The sequence below is a fragment of the Elephantulus edwardii genome, unplaced genomic scaffold (assembly GCF_000299155.1).
Source record: "Elephantulus edwardii isolate Elephantulus edwardi_28Jun2011 unplaced genomic scaffold, EleEdw1.0 scaffold00028, whole genome shotgun sequence".
Classification (NCBI taxonomy): domain Eukaryota; kingdom Metazoa; phylum Chordata; class Mammalia; order Macroscelidea; family Macroscelididae; genus Elephantulus; species Elephantulus edwardii.
Genome location: NW_006399778.1, coordinates 20,029,569 through 20,053,199, shown reverse-complemented (window position 1 = coordinate 20,053,199; position 23,631 = coordinate 20,029,569). Strand labels below are relative to the sequence as shown.

At 43.8% G+C, this 23,631-nt stretch overlaps 1 protein-coding gene across 1 annotated transcript in view; it reads left to right on the top strand.

Moving 5' to 3' along the window:
* The window catches only part of KAZN (kazrin, periplakin interacting protein), a 642,875-nt gene that overhangs the window by 143,324 nt on the left and 475,920 nt on the right, over positions 1–23,631 (top strand). The window lies entirely within an intron of this gene.

Below are 23,631 nucleotides of genomic sequence, written 5' to 3'. Positions count from 1 at the left end.
CACAATGTATATAACCAAAGCACGATTTGTATGAATTTTATATGCAAGCCAATATAAAATAAAATAATTTTTAAAAAGAGTGATCACATTTCGTATTCTTGGCTAGGTTTGTTTTGGGTGTTGTTGTTGTTGTTGTTGTTGTTGTTGTTTTGGCTAGGTTCTTGGAGATGTGCCTATGTCTTTGCTTCCATAGAAAGTGTTTTCTCATCACTTCTCGGCCTTTTGGCTAAGATCAAGTGTAGAAAGTGTTTTCTCTCTCTCTCTCTCTCTCTCTCTCTCTCTCTCTCTCACACACACACACATACACACACTCACACATACGTTGTTGTCGAATGACCCACTGAGTTTCTAAATCCCACAGGAGGGAACTGCCCATCTGCATCCCAAAGAGCGAGAGGCGGTTCACGCTGCCAGAGAAGCTTGGCCTTTAGGTTTAGCTGCCCACTCTCCACAGACTTATGCCACCAGAGTGGTTTGAAATCCTCAAGATTCTCTCTGCCCTAAGAGCTAACCAACCAGGAAGCTTCCTGCATGTGGGTAGTTTGAACCCCTCAGCAGCCAGGTTGGAAAGGCCTAGAGATCCGCTTTAATAGAGTTTTCCACGAAGAAGCCTGTGGAGCAGCAATACTGTATGACCTGTGGGATCCCCAGGAGTCAGAATCAACTTTGCTTTACATACTCTGATCTCACCTCTTTCAGGGACACTTCAGACTGGCCATATATTTGTCCTGTTAGTTTGTCTTGGCAGTGCCGCGTCCAAAGACTGTCTCCACTTTGCTGTGTGCCGACTCTTAGATCAGTTGCATTTCTTGGACACATTTTGCAGCTTTTCCTACTGCAGTCAGCACTGATTTCAGCTACGGGTCCGCCATGTAAGCAGACTGGTGGAAATGTGCTGAGGGTCATTTCAGCTGGGGGTGGGGAGGCATATAAAGTGCCAAGGGGTTGGCGCTGGGGTGCGGGTGGCGCAAGGGCATCTGTTCCTCTGTGTCATCTGTGCCCCCAGACATCTGCTAAAACCTCCGTCAGCCCATCTGGCCCTGGGCCGGGAGCCACATGGTGGCTGCTGAGTTACCCTGTGGGTTGGTGCCTGGCTGCGTGGAGGATCTCCACAGCATATGGAAATAATTCCGCTGCCCCCACCCTCGGAGGCTCCAGCAAGCTCATCTCTACACACCAAGCTCAAGCATGACCTTGTCCACAATACCATCCAATGTCCCATCCTTTGGAATTGTTCTTGGTACTTGAGAGAAACTCTCTAAGTGAGTACTTCCTCAAAGCCATCGTGTTTTGCTGTATGTTGTTGAATTTATTCCAGCTCGTTGCAGCTCTGCATAACAAATAGGCATGTGAAATGAAGACATCCTGGTGACACAATGATTAAGTGCTTGGCTGTGAACTGAAGGGTTGGTGGTTCAAACCCAACAGCTGATCCCTGGGAGGAAAACTTAGCAGTCTGTTTCCATAAAGACTACAACTTTGGAACTCTAGGGCAGCTCTGCGTTGTCCTACAAGTTTTCTGTGAGTCTGAATGCTCTCGTCAGCAATGGAAGGCTTTGATTCTTTTGGAAGCAAATCCTCAAGCCGTTCTTCCACTCTGCCTGTGTGGAAGGTTTGAAAGAAAGGTTTGAACTGCCAACCTTTAGATTAACAAGCAATTGTAAACTGTGCCACCCAAGTTCCTGCAACAGGCCGCTAGCAGCCTGTTCACCATCCTGGCCTCCTCGTGTGTGTCAGGGTGGAGCTGTGTTCTAGAGGGTCTTCAGTGGCTGTGACTGTTCAGTAGATCATCAGTCCTTTCTTCTAGGGCACGTCTGGGTGGGTTCGAAATGCCAACCTTTCAGTTAGTAAATCTTGTCACTTCTGAATACATTTCTCTCTTCTTTGTGCCTCCTGCTTTGCTAGACCCTGGGGATACAATGGTGAATAGAAGCGGACCTCCTCAACTCTCTTGGAACCTCCATTGAAGAAAAGGCTACCATCCACAAGCTCAGCAGCAAATAATTTAGTTGTAGTTTGTAAAAGTGCAACATTTTAACCAATCAATGCAAGAGGGAGTGATGGCGGTGGGTTTACTATCTTCAGATTCTCTGAAGAACTACCCAATAAGCTGAACCCTGAATAACAGGAAGTTATGGTTGTGTTGCCTTCGATTTGATTCCAACTCATTGCCACTCACTCAACAGAAGGGATTCTAACATGGAAAAGGACCCCAGTGGTACAAGGGTTTTAGCACTCACTATTCACTAAAAGTCCCATGGTTTAAACACAACAGCCACTCCAAAGGAAGAGAGATGAGACAGCCATGGTGGCCTGATTAACAGCCACATCTTAGAGGCAAAAGATCCTGACTTGTAATGAGTTCCAGTTCCCACGTTGTATACATCCCAACTGTGACCAAATTCAAACTGCCGATGTGATGGCATAGGAAAAGATGCTGGCATAGCCCTCAGGAGAGTCAGCCATGCACAGATCTGAAGAGTGGGATATCCAGGCAAAGGAAACAACAAATGCAAAGTCCCTGCTGTTGTTGTTGTTGTTATGTGCCATTGGGTCACGCATGACACATAGTAACCCTATGCACAATAGCTCTGAATTCTGTCCTATCCTGAGCCAATCTCACTGTCTCCAACACACGTGTCCCTATGACCATAGTCACAGTGTCAATTCATCTCTTGTACGTCCTCCTGTCTTGCACTGTCTCTCTATCCTTCCAAGCACCATGTTCTTCTCCAAAGACTGGTCCCTCCTGGCCACATGCCTAAAGTCTGTGAGACGGAGTTTCAAAATCCTTGCCTTCAGAGAGCAAATTTGTTTCACCCTCTCCAAGACAGACTTGTTTCTCTCTTGGTAGGCCATGGTATGAACCATACTGTCCTCCAGCACCACAACTCAAAGGCATCAGTTCTTCTTGTCATCATTCATTGTCCAGTTCTCTGATGCATAGCAAATAATTGCAAAGATTATGTCCTGAATCAGGTGGACCTTAGTTTCTAGACTGTCATCTTTACATATCAACACTCTGGAGAGGCCCCTGATGGTAGACTTTCCTAATCCAATTTACTTTTCATTTTCTGGCTGCTGGTTCCAGGAAATTGTTGACAATCTCAATCTCTTCTCCATCAATCATGGTGCAGCCAATTGGCCCAGTGGTGAGAATCTTTGGGTTTGTTTTTTGTTTGGTTTTGTTTTGGTTTTTTGTTTTTGTTTTTGTTTTTATGTTGAGCTTCAATCCATGTTGAAGACCATAATCCTTTGCTTTCTGCAGAAGATGCTTCCGGTCTTTCTGAGTTTCATCCAACAAGGTTGTGTCATTAGCATAACGCAAATTGTGAATGAGTCTTCCTCCAATTCTAATGCCACATTTCTCCTCATGAAGACCAGCTTCCAAATGATCTGTTCTGAATATAAATTGAAAAGATATTTATACAAACTTTGTAGGTAAACCAGTATAAAATAAAAGTTTTATTTTATTTTTAAAGAAGAAAAGGTATGCACTCCTTTCCTGATTTTGAACCATGCAGTGTTTCCTTGCTCTGTTCTGATGACTGCCTCCTGGTCTAAATATAGGTTTCACATGGACACCATCAGGTGTTCTGAAAGTAAATACACTCTGGTCAAGGAAGAGAAAAGAGATCATTGTGGCCCAGTCACAGTGAGCAAGGGACAGGGAAGCTAAGGCTGGAGACAGGGAAGAGGCCAAACCAGGGAAAGAGATAGAGATACAAAAATAAGCTAGATCCCATTGCCCTTGTGCACCAGAAAGAATTATGGATATGAAAGTCTTTAAAATCTTCAGTGGCAAATATGATGATGATGATGATGCAAATTACCACACTGACAATTTTTTAAAATTTTTTAAAAATGAGGTTTCTTTGCCTTTGATGCATTGTAATCCCGCACATGTTAGAGTAACTGTGCAAAAGGGCTTGTCAGTAGCTGCTTCTGGAAAGATCAGGTCTTTCTTCGGAAGCATCTCCAGATTTGAACCTCCAGCCTGTCAGTTAACAGTCGAATCATTTGACTGCTTGCTCCCCATTCCCTCAGCTCCCCTATTATTTGCAACAGTGAAAGATGGCATGCTTAGAATTTGGAAGAAAAGGGGATTTTCCCAGGCTGCTCTTGAAAATTCATTTTAATGGATAAAATAGTGGGGATCATGGTCACTACCCTCATTCACATCCCATTTTCCATATCCAATGGAAGCATTTGTTTACTACTTAAAAGACTAGATAGACTATTTTGACTGAAAAAATATTCATGTAATGACAGATGTGTCCACATATTCACCATTTACTTAAGGATGTCACTGGGGTAGAAGTTGACTGTAGAATGTACAGTTTTATCTACAGATACAGTGGGTGCCCACCTGAAGTCAGAACTCAGGAAATGTATCTGAGTGGTTTTCCTTGTCTCATTCTCACTCCTCACTGTCATGGAGTCGAGTCCCGCCCGTAGTTACCCTCCATTGGTCTCTGAAGTTGTCAATCTTTACGAGAAGAGACTGCCCATCTTTCTCCCTCAGGGCAGCTGGTGGATTTTAACTGATGACCTTTTGTTTCACAGCACAATGTGCTGTACATTGTGCCACCAGAGCTCCTTGTTCTTTGCTGTTATTAGGTCCTATCGAGTTGACTGTAACTCCAGTGACTGTATTCACAACAGGTCTGAACCTTGACCTGCCCTGTGCCATCCTCATGATCATGTTGTCCTTCTCAAGCCCACGATGGTGGTCGCTGTGACAATCAATCTCATTGAGGGTCTTCTCTTTTGCTGTCCCTCCGCCTTTCCTAGCATGACGTCTCTCACCAAGGCTGGTTCCTCCTGAAAACGTACCCTTGTTCTTAGTTATTTCTTGTTTTCCTAGCCTTAGCTAACAAGAAAAGAGCTAGAGGAATTGCTTGGTCTTTGCAAGGAATTAGCCCATCTCTGAAATGGTTTGGAGGCAATGGCTGGTGATTCAATGGTATAATTCTCATTTTCCATGCGGAGTCCTGGCTTCGATTCCTGGCCACCACGCCATAAGTGCAACTATCACTCTGTCTGTCATTGGAGGCTTATGTGGTGCTGTAATGTCCAACAAGTTTCAGTGGAGCTTCTAGACTAAGATGAACGAGGGAGAAAGGCCTGGCAATAAACTTGTGAAAATCAGCTCATGAACGCCCTGTGAATCTCAGCAGTGCCATCTGCCCAGGGATGGTGGAAGACCAGGCTGCCTTTCATGAGCTCACCCTGAGTTAGAGGCTGATTCTAAGGCAGCCAGCAGCAGCGTCAACAAGAGTGGATCAATCAATTCTTGTCTCCTGTCCCTATTCTCCGTGGAAAACCTCAACATGATCAGAGGGGCCGGCATAACATGATCGGACTTCAAAGTGAAACCCACACAAATGAAGAAGCCAGGGAAGATTTCAATTATGCCTGCTTATTTATTTATTGGACTTTTCAGAAGATGTGTCCCCATCTCCTATGGGCATAGCAAATAATTAAGAACTTGCATCATTAATATACACTTTAGAAGTCAGAGGAGCACTCTGTAGGCATTCTCCACCAGGACTGGATGCTCAAACAAGAGAGGCCGTAAGAAGTAGGTAACCCTTGCTGTCCCCTGTCTCACCTCACATCAGCTCTGTTTGATTCCACACTAATCCTCTACCTCATCGATGAGTGTCTATGAAAATTGCACCTTCCCCTGCTTTTTTACACACACCCCTGACTGTGTAAGCACCAACACACTGTTAGCGTACCAGGTCCCAGGTCCCTCTCCTGTCTGGGTGGTGCCCTCTCCCTTCTGTTTTACATGCAAAAGCACGGGCTTGCCTCTGGTCAATTCTCCCATCTGAACAGATGGGTCTGCTGTCTGGCTATTCATCACCAGAGTTCACAAGAACGGGCTGAGGAGAAGGAGAAGCAATGAGGGAGGAAGGGCTGTGCCTTTTGTTTACTTCTCATTTCCCTGTGGGTCCTGAATTTGATGTTTTGGAAAAGCCTGGAAGCTCAGACGGTTGAGCTTCCTACTTACTTGTAATGCAGAAGGTTAAGAGCTCAGCTCTAACTAAAAGGTTGGTGGTTCGAACCTGCCCAGAGGTACTTAGGAAGACAGACTTTACAATCTCTTCCAAGAAGTTATAACCTTGAAAACTCTACAAAGAACTCCGACTCTGCCTGTAGAAGGTTCACATGAGACAGAGTCAGCAACTAATAGTAATAACACAGATTCTTAAGGTAGAAAATTTGGATGGTCTCATGAATGTCTAGGATGTTCTAAACTTGCTTATTCTATGTGTATTTTTGTACAAAGAGAACTCACAGTGTTTACTACGTTCTCCAAGGAGATTGTTGTCATTCTTCTTGTTGTGGTTGTTGAGTCAGAGCCCACTCTTGGTGACCACACGACAGAAGGAAGTACTGCGTCTCAGAACTGGAATTAGCACAATGCGATGTGTTGTGGCGAGGTCGCCGTTAACTCTGGGGTTTTAGGTTTTCCATCTTGGGTGCCCTTTCCTTTTGAAGAGCTCTTGGCAACAAATCATATTAATTAAAATGTAAAAGGCTTCTTTCTAATGTGTTCTATTAATGTGTTATCAAGTGCTTTTCCTCTGTATCCTCCTTCCAACAACATTCTCATTTCTCACTGTTTTCTTCTTTCTTAAACTGAGAATTTAAAAATGGGAATATATGCCTGAAGTTTGTCCTTCATCCAGTTATTCTCCCCCATGAATGTGCGTCTTTTGTATTTTTTGTTCAGACACTGTGCTAAGCAGACAATCCCATTGAAAGTAACCTCCCTGGGGTTATTCCCATAGAACAGATGAGGAAACTAAAACTTTGAGAAGTTCAGAAAATATTCCAGGATCACACAGTTTGTAAACAGTACAGCAGGGATTTGAACTTGGTTCTCCAGGAGCAACCCAAGCATATGTTAGGGCCTTAGAGGTTATACTCTGAAATCTAGACTCCTCCTACAGCGGATGTGCGGTCACTGCACTTGAGGGGATGTGGCTGGGAGAATGTGACTGGTCAGTGAGAGCCAACTGGCTTCCTCACTGTGAATTCTTAAGACTAGCCAGACTCATTCATCTAGACTTGAGTCATAGAAAAGTGAATACTGAAGGGACCATGGATGCAATCCATCCTTCTAAAGTGTGAGCACCATTGTCCACCTTGAGAATGATGCCATGTCATTCCCTGGCTGAGACTCTTCTCTGGGCCGCTGTCTTCCTGGTCCTAGCAGATCTCTTTCTCCAAAATTCTCCGAGTCCATGTGATTATGATAGGACTTTCCCTTTGAAACCGTTATTTCTTTTCACTTGCAAGCCTAATTCTCCACCTCCCACGTTAGTGCTACTGACTCTAGAGTTGTGGAGTTATGGCGTACCATTCTATGCACAACCTACGTGTTCATTCTGAGCCTCCCTGCTCTCCTGTATATATGTACCTACTCTGTATTTTGAGGAATTACAGGACCATGTTTCCAATTCATCTACACTGAAATCATCAGTGTGTTGAGTAGTTAGTTGAAGTCCATAAAGACTTTTATGCCCTTAGATTGTTGGGTTGTTTTGTTGTTGTTTAATTTTTATTTTATACTAGTTTACTTCTGGAGAAAGAATAAAAGTCTCGCACACAAGTGTCGAGGACTTTCGTTTATAGGGTCGCTATGAGTCACCTACAACTCGATGGCACTTAAGAACAACAACAACAACAAGTAGTTTACTTGTATTCACAAACATTGTTCTTCACACCAGATCTTTCCCAATTCCTTTATGCACCCCTCCTTCTTCCCATTAAATTGTGTGACTCTATGATTAACCCCCGTCAAGCCTCACCCTTCTGCTCTTACCCTCCACCCCTTCACACGTTGGATCCTTATATACGTTTAACTGTTAAATTTTTATTTCTACAACGTTCTTAGACAGTATTTGTCCTTATGGGACTGAGTTAGTTCACTTAGTGTAATGCTTTCTAGGTCCTCCCAAGTTAGGTAGTGATTTTCAAAATCATTGCTCCAGCATGCTGAATCATCACGTGAATGTACCATAATTTCCCAGTCCATTTGATTGTGATTGTATGTCCTTAAGTTTTGTATCTGATCTCAACATGCCTTAATCCATCTAACATACACTGATGTTACATGCCAGACACTGTGCTAGGCTCTAGAGGTGCAGAGAAGAGTCCAATCCCAGCCCTTCTTTCATGCAGCTTGTGCAGTAACCACTGAGATCAGAGTTCATGAAATCCAGTTGAGAAGCTCAATGCTTCCTTTGAAACTCTAGATCCGCAAATTCGAGCAGCTTCCAGAATCTGATTGATGTTGGTGGTGTTTACTTTTCTCCTTCCTCACTTCCTCACTTCCTCAGTTATAGACACATTGGTAATGTATCCATTAAGACCAGGCTCATTCTGTGGAAGCCTTTTGCACCTAAGACCTGTTACTTTCCCTTGTGGAAAGCCCCTATTCACTGGAGTGCCCATCTCCTCATAGAGATGGGTCCATTGTGTGGTTAGAATTAGAATTTTTTTACTCTGAAGTTCCAGGGAAGATAACTCAGAGGTAAATTGAGGAAATGAGCAAAAACCTCAATCTGTTGTGATCCTCACCAGGGAACTGAGATCATGCCTTCCTGGGTGCCTGTTAATAGACACACACATATTCTTTCTCTCTCTCTCTCTCTCTCTCTCTCTCTCTCTCTCTCTCTCTCTCTCTCTCTCTCTCCTCTCCTCTCCTCTCCTCTCCTCTCCTCTCCCTCCCTTCCTCTCCACCCACTCCTTCAACTACAAAAGAAGGAACTATTAGAACTTCATTTTACTAAATAATTCCCACAAGCTTGCAAAGTGTTCAGTCATGAATGCCTAGGTTGGACTTCAGAAGGTTTTCACATTGGCCCCACTAAGAGCTCCATTGTTGTTAGATGCCATCAAGGCAGCTCCAACTCATAGTGGCTCTATGTACAGGAGACTGAGACCCTGCCCAGGCCTGTGCTGTCCTCCCAATTGTTACCATGTTGGAGTGCACTGTGGTTTCCACAGTGCCAGTCCACCTTCGTGAGGTTCATCTTTTCTTCTGATCCTCTACTGTACCTGGCATGATGGCCTTCTACCAGGGACCAGTCCCAAGCAGTCCCCCCTGATAACATGCCCAAAGTACAGAATCTCACCTTCTTCATGTTTAAGTAGCATTCTGGGTGCACTTCTTCCAAGATAGATGTGTTCCTTCTTCTGGCAGTCCATGGTCAAGTCAAATTTTCTTTACCAACAGTATGTAATTCAGAGGCATCAGTTCTTCTCTGGTCTTCCTTATCCATTGTCTCGATTTCATATGCATATGAGACAATTGAAAATACCATGGCTTGGGTATGTGCATGTTCATTTTCAAAGTGACTTTTTTTTTTTTTTTTACTAAAATGGGGACAGAGGGAGCTTCTGCCTGGGGAAGGCCCGGGCTCAGCTTGCCTGTGACAGCCCAGCCACAGGTTTGTAAGTAGCATAATCTAATCAATAGTAGCTACTACTTCTCACCCTCTCACAGCTTCTGCCCGAGGACCATTCAGCTCATCACCACCAATGATCATCATTTAAAGAGGAATTTTTTTATGTCCTGCAGTGTTGATCTGTCTGTTCACTGTCACTTGACTTTTTTGTTTGCCTGTGTTTTATCTTTGTGTTTACGCTCACTACATCCATGTGTTTTGATATCCTTTCGTATGCTTGGAAAGAAGCAAGCCTGTGAGTGTCTCAATTGCCAGGACCATGTTTTATTTATCTCTGTATCTGGAGTCCCCACGTTGGCTCCTCATACTGTTTTGTTGTCAGTTACCATCAAGATGACTCTGACTCATAGCAGCCTGGTGTATAACAGAGCGAAACGTCTTCTGGTCTTGCTCCAGTTTCTTGTCTGTTGGTACGTTTGAGTCCATTATTGTGACTAGTGTGTAGCCGATTTAAGCCCAGCATTGAATCCAACAGTATCCTGTCGTAATTTATAAGACTTTCATTGGTCCTGATGCCATGGTAGCGTGGTGGTTACTCTCTCCATTATTAACCAAAAGGTCGGTAGTTCAAATCCAGCCTCTCCCTGGGGACAGACGTGGCAGTTTGGAAACCTTTGTGGAGAGGTTCTGCTCTGTCTTACAGGATCTCTTTGAGTTAGAATCCACTTGACAGCAATGAGTTTTAACCTTCAGGAGAATATTATCAGGCCTGTCTTCCTAGCTTGCTTTAGTCTGGATGTTGTTGTTATTGTTGTTGTTACTGTTAATTGCCATCAAGTCGAGCACGACTTTTAGTGACCCTATAAACAAAAGACCTGAAGCCTTTCTATAACTATCGTCATTTATCAAAGTTCATAGAGTTTCCAGAAGCATGCTCTTTACGAAGTAGATGCCATTAAATTTGCCCATCCTGCAGACGCTTGCAATACCAGTGGCATAGCTTCCAGCATCGCAGCAACACATAAGCCACCACAACATGACAAATTGACATATAATGGATGGCTCATGGTGGGCATGTGGTATTCGTTGAATAATGACAGTGAAGATGATGAGGATAGATCCTCTTTTGTTGGTGTGCTTCGGAGCTGAGTGACTTACCACCTTATCTTGTTGGATCGCTGCAGCCACCGTGGGAGGTAAGCGACCACCATCCTCATAGCACAGGTGAGGAAACAGAGCTAGAACTTTCCCCAAGGACACACAACTCGTGAACGCAGAGCCACGATTCAAACCCACATGAGTCTCACTCTAGGGTCCAACCTCTTGCCCTGAATTCTAGAATGAAGAACCAGATTCATAAAATCCAAACTGTTTATCTTTGTAGATGTGTTTCTTCTGTGTCTGAGGGCACTGATGAAGAATGAGGTGAAACCTGGCTTTTATGAGTAAATGATGCCACCACAGACATAGAACTTAAACTCAGGAGGGTTAGGCTGTCTCTAAATCATGAAAAATTTACACGGGGAAAGTCCAGTAAAATAGCCCTTGAGAGGTACTTGTCTGCCTGCCAGTGGCCCAGAACAGTTGCCATTGAGTTGAGTCTGACTCAAGTATGTCAGGGTAGATCTATTCTCTATAGAGTTTTCAATGGCTGATTTTGAAAATTAACTTACCAGGCTTTCATCTGAGGCACAATTGGGTAGATTTGAATCACCAACCCTTCTGCTAGAAGCTGAGTGTTCATCCACTTATACCACTCAGGGATCCCAAGTGCCTGGCTGATGGATTTCCATGGAGCTTCTAGACTAAGACAGAACAGGAGGAAAAGCCTGATGATCTGTTCTAGAAAATTAGGCAATTAAAACTTTATAGGTTACCAAGAATATTATCCAGAATGATGCTGCACTGAGTTCCAAACTTGTTACATAGCAAGAGATAACTGATACAGGAGAGAGACATGATAAAGGAGATAACTGATAAAGGAGAGAGACAGGGGATGTAGAATGAGAAAAAAGGAGAAAACTGGAACTTTGTGAGTGGAGTTGGAGAAGATAAACTGGGGTGAGAAAGGGTGTAGGGGTGTAACATTGGATTTGTGTTTTCATGAAAAAGCTAATAGAAGCTACTGAAGGGTTGAAGCTGGGGAAAGCTGTGATCTAGTTTGCATTTATAATACCCTCTGGCTGCAGTACTGAGAAGAAACTAGAGAGACAGTCAGCTTGGTCATCTGTGTCTGATATGTTCATGGCTTGACCCAGCGTGGTGATGGGGGGATGGAGAGAGTAGGCTGCAAAGCCATTTGAGAGATCCCATAAGGATTGGTGACTCGCTGGGTAGATGGTCCTTGGGTGGAAGTCAGGGCCCTCCAGTACAACTCATAGTGACCCTGTGAACTGAAAAGCACTTTGCCCCATCCTGAGCCATCCCCACTCTGCCCAAGCCCATTGCTGCAGCACTGTGTCAACCCATCTCATTATGACCCTTTCTCCCTTTCACTGACACTCCACCTTTCCCAGCATGATGTCTTGTTCCAAGAACTGGTCTCTCCCAACAACTTGCCCAAAGTATGTGAGACAAAGTTTCACCATCCTTGCCTCTGAAGAGCACCCTGGTTGCTCTTTCTTCAAGATAGGCCCTTTTGTCCTTTTGGTAGATCCAGGGATATTCAGTAGTCTTCAGCAACACCATCGTTCAAAGTTATTGATTCTTCTTTTGTCATCTTTATTCATCATCCAACTTTCATACAGATATGAAACAACTGAAAATATCATGTCTTGGATCAAGTACACCTTAGTCTTTAAACTGACATCCTTGCTCTTTAGCACTTTATTTTTTTTAAGGTAAATAGTTAAGCTAGATTTATTAGAATGTTACATCCCAAAGGGACAGATCTCCCTCCTTGAAAGGAAATATGGAGGAGAGGCTCTTTAGTCTCTGTAAACTTGCATTAAAATGAATAAAAAAATTAATATAACAGTTACTATAAGACTGAAAAGAAATCACAAGATAATAAAAATTCAAGTTATGCCATCTGAAAAAAAAGAAGATCGTAAGGATACTGATTTCAGCTGTCTTCATCTCGGTGTTGGTGATGCAGCCTGTTAGTTTCAGTTTGAATAACTACTAACTGGAAGGTTGAACAGTTTGAGTACAATCAGAGGCACCTCACATGAAAGGTCCTGTCTAAAGGGTCTCAGCCTTGAAAATTCTGGAACTGAATCAACTCAAAAGGCAGTGTGTGGGAGGGGTGAAGTTTTGGTGTGTTTGTTTAAATTTTGGGGTTTTTATTTTATGCTTGTTTACTTACAAGTTCATAAAGTTTGTGTGCATTGTTTTTCACACCAGGTCTTTCCCCTTTCCTCTACCCACCCTTCCCTCTACCCATCAAATTGTGTGACCCTGTGATTAAGCACTCCCCCTCCCTCCTTAGGTCATCATACTCATTCTACAATAATGGTCTCATACAGTATTTATCTTTATGAGACTGAGTTTTTTCACCTAGCATTATGCTCTCCAGTTCCTTCCATGTTACGTAGTAATTTACAAAAGTCATTGCTCCTGCGTGCTGTGTAGTATTCCATTGTGTGAATGTACTACAATTTGTTTGTTAATCTATGGCCTCATCTGCAGGCCACTGAGTCACTGTGTAGGCTCACGTTGAGGCCAAATGAGGTGGAAATGACACTATTGGCAATGTAAACATTTTGATGGCTCTCAAAAAGCTGATTTAGACTAGAGGGAAAGCTAGGCCCTGGGAAATATAGCATTTTGCTGTCATCTGGGCTCATGACTCTTGGACTTGCCAACAAACTACTGAAAGCTGTACTTTATTTCACAACAGGTCACTCTGGGTTCTCCCTGGCCCCAGTACCTGACAGTTGCTAAATCATCTGCTATTTCTCAGAGAACCAGAGCTGGACCTCCTCAAGAAAGGAAATGCCTAAAGTTGTAAGTTGAGAAGCAGAAAAAGCTTAGATATCATCAGACTGGAATTTTTTTGGTTAGTGCAAACAGTAGCACAAAGCCAACCTATATATAGCTTCCTTTCTTTGCCCACCTTTTCCCAGACTCTGCTATGCATCAGGTATTTCTGGCCCTGGTAGGCCCTGGCTGGCACAACAATTTGTGTTTGACTACTCACCTAAGTGTTGGTATTTCAAGGACACCCAGTGGTACATCTGAAGAAAGTCCTGGCAATCTAGTCCCATAAAGATTACCACCAAGAAATCCTTATGGAGCAGTTGTATGTTACTACACCAGTGGGTTCTTCATGGCTCCAGAGGTAACAGGACAAGTTTGCCTCAGTTTAGTTTTGGGGACTGATGGTGCTGGGACTTCAAAAGGGCAAAGTATGATACAAGGCAGTACCTTGGCCGTAGACATTCATGTATCAAATTAGTTTTTCACTCAGTAGTGCTGTATATCAAACCACCCAATGCCACGGTGTGCAGCTCTTACCTTAGCTGAGTGTGCCAAAAATCTGGAGGGTCCTCGGACATTCATCTGGGCTAAAATGAATCACTAGACTCTTTTGCAGACTTATCTTAGCTGCTTATTCTCCACAGTCAACAGAGATGAAGAAGAAAAAAAAGAACACATCTCATTGCACACACACTTTCCACATATCTGCTTGTGACGTCATTGTTAGTATCTTTCTGGCCAATACAAGAAACATGCCCAAGCCAAGGGGCAAAGAATTGGGGACATTTTACAATAATTTCCCCTAGTAAAAAAATAGACATGCTTATCTTAGGTCTCCTAACAACACCTCATTATTTAACTGCTGACTGCTGTCATTTAAGGATCTGGCACTGTGCCTGATTATTTTACATTAACTCAATCATTCTCAACTGGGAATAGTTTTGTCCTCCAGGGAACATCTTGCAGTACCTGGAGACATTATGGTTGTCACAATTGAGGGAGGGGGAGCTGCTGGCATCTAATGAGCACAGACCAGAGATGCTTCTCCACGTCGTACTATGCACAGGACAGCCCCCCACAATGGAGAATTCTCCAGTTCAAAATGTCATTGTGCTGAAGCTGAGAAAATCTGCATTTATTCTACAGAATAAGCATTCTTAGGTCCATTTTACTATTTCTTTTGCTTCCTACTTGCCCTTAGGTGAGTTGTTGATTCAGTGGTAGAATTCTTGCCTCTCATGTAAGCAATTCAGATTCCATTTGACCAGAGCCCCTCAGACACACCCACCTGTCAGTGGAGGCTTGAGTGTTACTTTATTGGTGAACAGATTTTAGTAGAGCTTTTGACCAAGATAGACTAGGAAGAAAGGCCTGGTGAACTACTCCCAAAAATTAGTCAACCATGTTGCTCACCAAGGTTTGATCTGTAACTGACCATGGTAATGGCACAGAGTTTCATTTCATTTATTTCATTTCATTTCATTGTCCTGGCGTTCTCATGAGTTGAGGGCTGACTTGATGACAGCGCACAGCAAGTCCGACCCTCTGAGGTTGATCACTGGAGGTTGCTCATGGCTAAAAGCCAGAGGTATCCATTTCCTCCTATGCCAGTTCCGTTTCATTCCTACAGTTCACTCTAACTCTCAGGTGCATACTGTTACTGCTTCCCTCTGCTTGGGTTCTTGATGGACAAATCCTTTCTGGAGAGGTGCCTGGCAATATCTTCTTCAGAGCAGGTAGAGATGTGTAAGTGCTCTTGTTCTCTGTTAGCTGGGTGATAGGCTCTTTGTGGAATTCTCGCCGGCAGTGAGTAGAGAGGCAGCATTAAAGGAATTCAAAGAAAAGAAAAGCCATTCCTGAGCAGCCAATGTGTCAGCTTGGCCATCTGGTCTACACTGATGCATGCTAGCATGTGCATAGCATAGTGAAAGCGTCTGGAAGTCACTGGGGGGAGGTGTACATGGTGACAGAAGGATCTTCTCTGCTAATACTTGCTCTTCCCTTTTATTTCATGTAATTCCCATCTTCTTACAGGTTTCTTGTAAAGATTGTGATGGCCTTTGAAAAAGGCAGTGTCAGTAAGAACAGCTGCCCATCCCAGCTCTAGTGTCCTGTCTATTAAGAAGGAAGATCTGTGGACACGTCTTGGTTTGCTCAGTCTTGGGATTATCTGCTTTTGTTATCTGTTGTTATTGTTATTATTATCTATCTATTGTTATCTGCTCTTGTCAAGTTGGTACTTGACTCATGCTGACCCCGTGTACAATGCGATTGGAGAGCTGTGACCCATTAGGTATTCATTTCATTTTTTCCCTAAGTAGATCACACAGTCTTTCTTCCTTATGTGTCTAAGTCTGAAAGCCCCACTGAAGCCTATTCAACATCACAACACACAGGCCTCCACACACAGATAGGTGGTAGGTGAGCCTAAAGTGCATTTCAGGAATCTGAATCTGTAGCATAGAAGGTGATAAGTCTACCACTGCCCCTGCCTGTTGGAAGAAAAGCAGTATTGAAGCTGCCCAATGGATGCAGAAAAGGGTTTGTTTCCAATTTGCAGTGCCTGCCTTAAAAGAGAAGGAGCTCTGGTGGCTTACTGGTAAGGAGTTATGCTGCAATCCCAAAAGTAAGGTGTTCAAATCCACCGACCATTCCTCAGGAGGAGATAGGAATTCTTCTCCTATGTGATTTTCTGAAAATCTGGTGGTGGGAGTATCAGCTATTAGTTGATTCCTACAAGATGACCAACCATCACCACCACCACCACATTGAAAGAGAATGCACTAAATAAGAATAAGAATAGAAATAAGAAAAGCAACAAAAACAGAATATTCCAACTTGTATCCACCCATTAAGACAGTAAAACTATGCTGTACACGGCGAGCTCTGGCTGCCTAGTGGCAAGAAGGTGTACTGCAATCCCAGAGGTGCATGGTTCAAATCCACCAGATGCTCTGCTGGAGAAGGAGGAACAATCTCCTCCTGTACCAGTCAGATCTGATTTGACGGTACACACACACACACACACACACACACACACACACACACAATAATAAAATAAAATAAAATTAAAAGCTTAAAAAATTTTAAAAAAGAAAATTGTGCCATACAATTTTGTTTAGAGAAGCAAACTGCCACGTCTTTCAGTCATGGAGAAGCTGATGGGTTTGAACCTCGAAGAGTTCAGTTAGAAGCTGAACACTCAACCATGGAGCCACTAGGGCTGCTAAAGAATGACAACAGCAGCCATCACCTGGCGCGGCACCGTTCTAAGGACTCAGCACAAATGATCTCGTTATTCTGACCACAGCTCTCTGCCCAGAAGAAAGGGAGACACTGAGAAGTTGCTGTGTCCATGTTGCATAGCTAGGGGTAGTGAGAGACAGAGCTACCAGTCAGACCCAGAATCTAATTGTGTGTGTGTGTGTGTGTGTGTGTGTGTGTGTGTGTGTGTGTGTGCGCGCGCGCGCGCTCTGATGTTAAACACATTTCTAATTCTGTCACTTTTCTAATATTTGTAGTGCTCTTTTTCAAGTTGTCAAAGTGAGATGTTAGGAAGAAGGGATTACCATTTACATTTTTTTAAAACAGATTTTTTGTGGTAAAGTAAGGTGTCATTTTTAGGTGCTGTGGAGTCAATTTTCGACTCATAGTGGCCTCCATGTGACAGAATCACACTGACCCTAGGGTTCTCTGGGCTATAATCCTCATAGGTGCAGGCCAGGTCTTTCTCCTACTGAGCCCACTAGGTGGGTTTGACCACCGGTCTTTTAGTTAATAGCCCCGAAGTGAACCATTGTACCATTTGTAAGCATACAATTTGGTGGCATTAATTTGGTGTTGCTTGCACAGCCATCACTGCTATCAATTGCCAAACTTTTTTCATCAGCCCAAATGGGAACTCTGTACTTCTTTATCAATAACTCCCACTCACTCCATTCTCAACCCATAATAACCTCTAATAGCCTTTTGTCCTGTCCATATACCTACTACATTTCACATGCTTTGGGTCACATAATTTTTGCCCTATTGTGTCTGGCTTTTTTTCACTTTATAATCTATTTCTTAACCGTAACTGGGTGATACTGCTTCTCTATAGTTAGAGGGATAGAGGAAACTTATCCTTACAGCCCTGTCCTCGTGTGCTTTGCACACAGTGACTGCTAAATGAATGGAAGTCTTGGACATCTGAGAAAAGCACGTTGTGGAACCCAACATGGTGAAGGGGTAAATGGTTGATGTTTACAATCTACTGTGTTTTAGGTTCCCTGCTGAGGTTTAATCTCTATTGTCCTATGTCTGCAGAATGTTATTTCCCTGAAGAAAGTGTTAGGTGCCCCCTGGGACAGTCATCAAAAGAGAGGAAGATCTTCAATGAATTGGATTGAGAAAGTGATTACCAGAATGGGCTAAAGAACAGCCAAGATTGAGAGGATGGCATGGGATCAGTCAAGGTTTTGATGTGCTGTACGTTATTGCTATGAGTGGGAATTAACTTGAGAGCACCTAACAACAATGCTGAATGACACAAATGATTAGGTCCTCAACTACTGGCAGAAGAGCCTGCAGTAAAAGTCCATCAAGAGGTGTCTCAGAAGACAGACCAAGAGATCTGCTTACAAAACATTGACCAACCTTGAAAACTGCTAGCAGCAGTTCTACTCTACACACGTGGGAATGTCATGAGTTCAAATTGGCCTGATGAAAGTTAACAACAGGACAGTTGGTAACATGGTAGGTACCAAGGCTTCTCTAGTCCTCAGTTTCTGCAAGAATGGGTTGGATTGAGGGTGTCTCATCTTTCCTCCCAGCTCTCGTATCAGTGAGCTGAGGATTCATTCATCTTCCTCTCAGTTCCCTCTTATCACAATAATGATCAAGCAGGAACACTCAGCCTGATGCCCACCTATTGTACAAACCAAGATTCAAAGGAGATTTTCAGAAGACAGTTAATTTATGAGAATTCCTCCCCCCCCCCCATTTATTGGCCATGTCCTTGGTTTGTGCTGCCAAGTCAGAATTGACTCATTCTTGAAATACTAGAGGAGATTGCCCACCCCTTTCCCACAGAGCAGCTGGGGGGTTCTAACTACATGCCTTTGGGATTACAATACAGCTTCTTACCACTAATCCATCAAGGCCATGTCAGCTGACAATTTGTCTTTCTTGGTCCTTCTCCATTTTTAATTTGCAAAACAGCCATTAAAGAGTTTGAATATGCTGGAGATGACTTCACATTGTCTCCCACCATGTCTGATCAGCCCACTGATCATACACAAACCTTTTCCAGCCCCTTCTTGCTGCCACATCCCTCTCTGTGCCAGGAGATGCATCCATTACCTGCTCTTCTCCTGTCCATCCCAAAAGGAACACTGATAGTATAGCAGTTACGTGCTTAGATGCTGACCTAAAGACTGGCCATTCTAACCCACTCAGGTGTTCGACAGGAGAAAGACCTGGGCATCTGTTTCTGTAAAGAACGCTCTGGGATGGTTCTTCTCTGTCACATGAAGTCACTATGTGTTCAAATTGACTAGACAGTAATGGCAACATCAGCCCTCCCAATAGCTAGCATGTTCCTGGTATATTCCCATTTGCAAAGTATCCTGTGGTATCTTCTCTTACCACATCCTCCCAACAGGAGCAGGGGGCAGGACTGGCCAGATCATTGTGCTCATTCTGAGGATGAGGGGACGAAGACTGAGAGGATTGTGACTTTTCCAGCATGAGATGACCTGGCTGAGCATTGAACCTGGACCACCTGACTTCCATTTGTGTGATTTCTACCTTTAGCACATTGCTGCCTTCAACCACCAGAGGACCTTCTTCCTCACCATAAAATACTAATAATAGCTAGCACTTAGAACCCCTGATGCACAATAAGCACCATGCTGTTCTTGTTGTTATTAGGTGCTATAGAGTAGTCTGTGACTCATGTTGTTGTTGTTGTTGTTGTTGTTGTTATGTGCCGTCAAGTCATTTGCGACTCATAGCGACCCTATGTACAACAGCCCTAAACTCCGCTCTGTCCTGTGCCAATCGCACTGTCTCTGACACTCCCATCCCAATTATCCCAGTCACTGAATCAATCCACCTCATAGAGGGCCTTCCCCTCCTGCACCGTCCCTCCACCCTCCCAAGCATGATGTCCTTCTCCAAGGACGGGTCTCTCCTCACAACATGTCCAAAGTATGTTAGATGGAGCCTCAGAATCCTTGCCTCCAAGGAGCCACCCAGTTTAACCCTCTCCAGGACGAATCTGTTTGTTTTCCTAGCAGTCCATGGTATTCTCAATACTCTTCTCCAGCACCACAGCTCAAAGGCATCAATTCTCCTTCTATCCTCCTTGGTCATTGTCCAATTCTCTGATGCAGAACAAGTGATTGTGAAGACCATGGTCTGTATCAATAGCGACCCTATAAAGAACAGATCAGAACCTTGCCCCATCCTGTGCCATTCTAACAATCTCTGTCATGGCCTATTGTTACAGTCACTATGTCAACCTATCTTGTTGAGGGTTTTTTTCTGCTTTTTTGACTAGTGAATAGTGTTTATAAACAGTATTTAAAAAACCCATTATTCAAAAACTTCTGTTTTTCAAATAGCGAATAGTGTTTATAAAAACACTGGTTCTTATAAACATTATTAAATTTAAAAAAGACCTTCAACAAGATGGATTAACAACAGTGACTGTGACTATAGAAGTGCTTTATAAAAATTAGCTCTCTTAGTATTATGCTGAGTTAATTAACTCAGTTACATAAGGACAAATACTGCATAATACCATTATTGTAAAAATAGAAGCATAGCTAGTAAAATGTGTATGGAGTCCAAGGGGGAAAAGGGGCAGCAGAGGGGTGAGGATGGTCGGGGGGGGCGGGGAAATCGTAGGGTCACACAATTTGGTGGATGGAGGAATAGATAAAGGAAATGAGAAATATACAGCGGGGACTTGAAAAGATGGGGTAATGTTGGGCATAATTCAATGGGATTAAGTTTATAAAACATAACGTATGAAAATGACTGTATGAAACATAATGTGAATGAAGAAAAGTGTGAAATACAGTGTATACAAATTTTGTATGCAAACTAATACAAAGTAAAATTTTTTAAAAAAAATGCTTTTAAAGGAAAAAATAACTCTCTTCATTCTCCCAGTAATCCTTTAAGAAAAGTATCATTGATACCTGCATTTTAAAGACAAGGAAAATGAAGGCTCCAAGAAGCCAGAAAGCTTGCTAAAACTCACACAGCTAGTCAGTGACAGAGTCAGCTAGTCTAACCCATGATGCATGTTCCTAGCCATTTGGCCAGGATGATGAACATGTTTTGAAAGAGCTTTCAGACTAAGATAGACTAGGAAGAAAGGCCTGACAATCTAATCCTGAACATCAACCAGTGCTCAGAATATGGAGTCAAGCATTCTGCAGCTGGTTATGGGCAGGGGGATGGTACAGAATAGAGCAGCATTCCGTCTCTGTGAATGGAGAGGTGACTTGATGGCTGCCAACAAAAAGCTGTGTGGCAGACAGAACTCTTGTTGAGAAAGGCTTAAGGTATAGAGGATGTTGTTCTTGACTTCTGCCATCCACCGGTCTCATGGGGACACACAGTCCCAGCCTTCTCAGAGCTCTTTCTGGTCGGAGGGACCAGCCTCTGCCAGGAGGTTTGGTTATACTGTTCAAAGAGGATCTAGGAGGTAAATTGCAGCATGAGGTGGCATTTGGCATCAAAGCCTGCCCTGATTGAAAATGAAGCTGTCCCCTCACTCACAGTGGAGTGAGCTGTCTATAGCAAACAGCACATGGTCCCCTCAAAAGGGCCTTCTCAGAAGCCCTGGCACCCCGAAAACCCAGGCTACGTGTGCAGCTCAGCATTAGAGTCTGGCAGAGAAATAGGAAACGGATGTTTCCCATCTCAAAAGCACATTTTTCCTCCAAGGACCGTATCACCTCTTCGAGCCTAATTCAGGTTGATATTTTCCCTTTGCCTGGAAGGCTCAGCAGCAAATATGCGGTCGAAACCATTTTTCTGATTGAGCTAAAAGTATCGCAGCTTCATTTCCTTTTCCCTTTGGGTTAAATCAGTATTTAAAAGGCCTTGCAGAAGAATGAAGCTTGATCTAACGTAAAAAGCCCACGGGGGGTGGGGGGGGCTGGCAGGGCGCTGGACTCTTGCTCCTCACCACTGGCACTGTCTCCAGCCTCGCATTGGGTGCTGGGCTGCATTCTAAGGACTTAAATGAGTGCAGTCCAGCCTGAAAGTCTTTAATCAAACTGTGATCAGCAAATAAAAGGAAATGCCCTTTCCCATGGAACAGGGAAAGGTTTGAATTTCTTTATCACAAGGGTTTTAAGAGTAGACTCAAGGGTTATTCAAACAGGTCATCCTGTAAAAGTCTGTTTTTTTTTTCTTTGAACCCAAAGTGTGTGTGGAGGGGGGGTGGAATTGGGAGAGGCTGGGGGGGGAGAAATGCCGTTTCCCATGGAACAATGAAAGATTTGGATTTCTTTATCACAAGTGTTTTAAGAGTAGACTCAAGGGTTATTCAAACAGGTCCTGTCAATTTCTTTTTTTTTCCTTCTTTGAACACAAAGTGTGTGTGTTGAGGGGCAGGGGGACTGGGAGAAGGAGAGAGAGAGGATACAGGAGGGAGGGAGGGGTGGAAAGAGAGGGAGGGAGTGCGAGAGAGAGAAAGAGAGAGAGAGAGAGAGAGAACACACACAGAGGATGCATATTGTGTGACTATATACATATGCATACATGTGTTATGTACACACATTTCATTGCGGGGGAGGGGGTACCTCTCAGCCTCTCACTCAGGATGATTGCATGGCTATAGGTAGGTGGCGGCTATGCCACATTTAAGTTCACAAAAGCAGAGTTCCCCAGACGCTTCTAGTGCAGGCTGCACAAGAGTCCTCTGTAGAATCCCATTGCCTTAAGCTGAATACTTCAAGTCACCATCAACTCCTCCCTCTCCCTCTCTCCCTCCCTCCCTCAAGGACGAGCAATCAGTCCAGTCAATTTTTTCCCCCTCTCCAATCATTTTTCCACATCTATTCCTTTCCAGTCCCACTGCCACCCAGCAATCAAGCCCCAATAATCCTTCCCTCAGATGTTGCAGTAACCTCCCTGCCTGCGACCTGCCCTCTAATCCATCCTAGATTAGGCGGTGAGATGATTTCTGCAGCAGCACCTCTGTGAGCTGGGCGCTCTGTTATCAAGTGCTTCACTCCCTGAGAGATCCAGACTTTATACTTGGCTGCAGCCTTCCTTTCTTCCCAGCTCTACTATCTTGGTTAACCCATGGGCTCCTCTCTGGGTCCCGGGACTGCAAAACACACCTTGTGACGCTCCTAGGGAAGAGTGCAGACCAGCGTGAAGCACCACTGACCCTCTTATCCAGCCTCCAAAATTCCTTTATCCACTCACCCTGCCTTTTCCTATTTCCTTCCTTCTTTCCACCTTCTTTTGTCTTTCCCCTCCCTCCCTCCCTCCCTCCTTCCCTCCCTTCCTCCCTCCCTCTCTTTTTAACCCTACCCTTAACAGAAGCTGTCTGGATCCTCTCCCCATTGCTGTCAAGTCAGACCTGACTCATGACTGACTCTCCAGCAGGATTTCAGAGGCTGTAAATCACACAGGAGTAGACTGCTCCTCTTTCTCCCACGGAGCAGCTGGTGGGTAGTACTGCGTACCTTGGGGTGACACTGTAATTCCTTGCTCATTGTTCCAGAATCCCTTAAACAAAGACTTCCTCTTTTACCCGCCCTCCCCCCTGCCCCTGATGCCCATAAGTAACATTAAGTCTCTCTAGATTTCATCTACATGAGATCATGCAATAGTTATCCTTTTGTAACTCACTTAAATCACTTAGCATTAAGTTGTCCGGATTCATCCGTGCTGCATGTGACATGTTTCAGAGTGTCATTTTTCTTCATATTATTCCTGAATAATATCCTGTCATATTTTGTTTACTTATCCAATAATGATGGACATTGGGGTTATTTCCACCACAGGCCATTGTGCATATTGTTGGATTGGACGCTGATGTCCACAGATCTGTTTGAGTTCCTCCTTTTACACCTTCTGGCTTATATTCAGGAGTGGAAAAGTCAGATCATGTGGTAACTTTTGCATTCAGTCTTTGAGGAATGGACAAGCTGGTTACCGTGGCACTTGTTGCATAGTCCATTCCCACCAATGCTAGAGGAGGGTTATTCACTCCACATGCAGCTCCTGTCTTGCTTTGTTATATCAAATCTACTACAGAAGTAGGGAG